At 41.8% G+C, this 3,036-nt stretch overlaps 1 non-coding gene across 1 annotated transcript; it reads right to left on the bottom strand.

The window, feature by feature from the left end:
- Positions 1-2,062: 2,062 nt before the first annotated feature.
- Positions 2,063-2,181, bottom strand: LOC145416363 (5S ribosomal RNA). The gene has a single exon (XR_013900254.1). It is a non-coding gene; the product is annotated as a 5S ribosomal RNA (ribosomal RNA).
- Between the last annotated feature and the right edge of the window lie 855 nt (positions 2,182-3,036).

Raw genomic sequence — 3,036 nt, 5'->3', positions numbered from 1 at the left:
GCACTCCTTCTCCCCAACCTCCCCCACCAGCATCTCCTCCCGACCCAGACGAAGGCGTTGATGGTAATGATGAGGTCTAGGGATTTGTGGGATGGAATTGGAAGGATGGGAGAGATTTTTCTCCCCTCATTCACCCCTTCACTGAGCATGGGTGCGCTGGCTGCATTGCTCCTGGAATTCACCGTAATTCCACCAGGATGGAATTTTTCCACCTGTTTTTTAGTGAGGCATTCGTGGAGCAGATTGTTGACCAAACCAATCGTTTTGCAAGCACCCAGCGCCGTGAGAGTGAAAGATTGGGAACAAGGAGCAGGCATTCTATCATATATGATTACCCTGTCTCTCTTTCAGAAATGTTCCTATTTTTTGCCCTGGTCCTTTTGATGGGTATTATACGAAAGAACAGAATTCTGGCTTACTGGACAAGGGACCCTGTTATGCTTACACCAATATTTGGACAAGTCATGAGCGGTAATTGCTTCCAACAAATTCTAAGTCGCCTCCATTTCTATGATGCTGATGATCCTGCAAATGTGAACGACACAGATAAGATGAGGCGAATTAGGTTGGTCTTTGATCACCTGAGGCAAACCTTTTGTTCGTCATTTTATCTCTATAGAGACCTCGTCATAGACGAGAGTCTCGTGTTGTGGAGAGGTAATATTTCATTTAGGCAGTATATACCCAGCAAAAGGCACCGTTTTGGGTTCAAGATCTTTGTTATGTGCAACTGTAGGACTGGTTACGTGCAAGACATAGTCTTGTACACCAGTGCACAGACAGACATAATAGAAGATCGGAGTATTGGACTGTCGGGAGCAGTGGTAAAGACAATGATAGAAGACTACCTTCATCGTGGTCACATCCTCTACCTGGACAATTGGTACACTAGCCCTCTTCTCGCTCGTTATCTACACATGCATGAAACAGGAATCTGTGGAACCGTGAAGGTGAACCGGAGTCACATGGTCAAGGTAGGGTGGAAAATTGACAGGAATGAGGTTGTCTTCTTCAAAGCCAACAATGTACTTGCAACTGTGTGGAACCATAATAGAGAAGTAAGCCTCTTGTCAAAGGTTCACTGCCCCTTGATGAACCGTATTGATTCCGTTGATTACCGGAGTGAGAACAGGCGTCACATTTGGAAACCTGAGTGTGTCATGGACTATAACATAAACATGCGCCTGGTGGACCAGTCAGACTCCATGATATCGACGGTAGAGTGTGCCAGGACCACGATGAAGTGGTATAAGAAACTGTTCTTTCACTTGCTAGACATCACTGCTCTGAATTGCCACCACCTTCATGCCATGACAACAGGAAACCTTTGAAGGGTTTGTGAAGGAGCTCACAAGAGAGATGTTGCACGGTATGCTGTTGAAAGGCCCCAACATCGTACCCGCACTGCCCCTATTGCCCAAACTCCCCTGAGAATATCCGGCCGCCATTTCCCCACTCCTATCCCTCCCCAGCCAAATAGACCTAGGCCCCAACACAGGTGTCACATGTGTAACAATTCCCGGGTGAGACTCACCACACAGAAGAAGGACACCCTCTATGAGTGCGTTGAGTGTGACGTGGGTCTCTGTATTCACTCATGTTTCAGCAAATACCACACCATGATGCAATTCTATTATGGTGTGAATGCGATAGGACGCTAAAACTATGAAGTAAATGCGACAAACAGATGCTCAGTGAAATTATCAGTCCTGTTGATCTGAAAATATTATAATAAAGTGCATAAGAGTATAACATAAGTGCAAAAATAGTTTGTAAGTGTATAAATATGATGTAAGTGGAAACATACCTAGCGAGGGTTTTTTTATGCGATATTCTGTCGCTCAGTGCAATAAATAAGGCCCGTAAATATGTAAATATTATTATTGGAAATGCAGACGGGTATAATATAAGTTCAAATTATTGTAAGTCCTGAAATATATTCTCATTCATTACCAGACGCCATGTATCCCAAACGGGGTGGCCAAGGGCTTAGAGTTAATTGTTTTACAAGGAGGGGCACTAATCCTTCACCAACCCCACTTGACACTTAGGGAGAACGTTATGCCAACAGCATCTGGTGTTCCCAGACGGTCACCCATCCAAGTACTAACCAGACCCAATGTTGCTTAACTTCGCTGATCGAACGGGAAGCGGTGTATTCAACGTGGTATGGCCGTTAGTCAAAATATTCCTAGCATGTGTATAGAGATGTGATATCCTGACGCTCAGTGGAATGAATAAAGCCCGTAATTATGAAAATAGAAGTCAAGAAGTGGGAAAGTGTGTAATATATGTGAAGAATTTGTATGTAAGTGTTTGAGTATTATGTTGGTCAAAAAATTCATTGCGAGGGTATTTTTATGCGATATTCTGACGCTCACTTGAATAAATAATGGCAGTAACTATGTATAGTGCAGTATAGGGGTGTAAACGTGTGTAATGTAAGTGGGAAAGTATAACTGGAGTGAAAAAATATAGTAGAAGATGAAACACGAGTGTTTGAGATTGTGCTTGCTACGTGAATATGTGCTAGCATTTCGCTAAATGCCCTCGTAATGAATGTAAATAATTGAAAACATTTACAGTGGTGGAGGAAAGGTTCTATGTAAAGGAAAAAATAATAGGAAAGTGATAAAACAATTGGGTATGTTGAAATACGAGTCATAGCGAGTGCGTTTAGTAAGCAGATGTGCGCTATGCCTATGCTGCATGTCATCTTAATGAATGAAAACATCTGAAAACATTTACAAACTGTAAAAATAGGTAAAATGTCAATGAAACAGAAGTATACAAGTAGAAAAAATGATATGTTGACTGATACAAGAAACTTAGCACATAGCATGTTACCACTCGGACCAAACTCGCTATGCTCGCGTGAAGGTACAATGTTTATTTTTCATTTATATGTGTTTGAAATTCATTTTATTGGTACTCTTATTGTTTATTAGTTCAAATTCAATAAAAGTTGAGGTGTTGTTTGTTGTTTCTCCCAACATTTCCTACCATAGAAAACGTGAGCGCTTCACATGTCAATGA

Source organism: Coenobita brevimanus, chromosome 105, assembly GCF_032717465.1.
Source record: "Coenobita brevimanus isolate Jiangsu-jjx chromosome 105, ASM3271746v2, whole genome shotgun sequence".
NCBI lineage: Eukaryota > Metazoa > Arthropoda > Malacostraca > Decapoda > Coenobitidae > Coenobita > Coenobita brevimanus.
The sequence above is the reverse complement of the archived record's forward strand: the minus strand, read 5'-3'. Positions and strand labels throughout refer to the sequence as shown.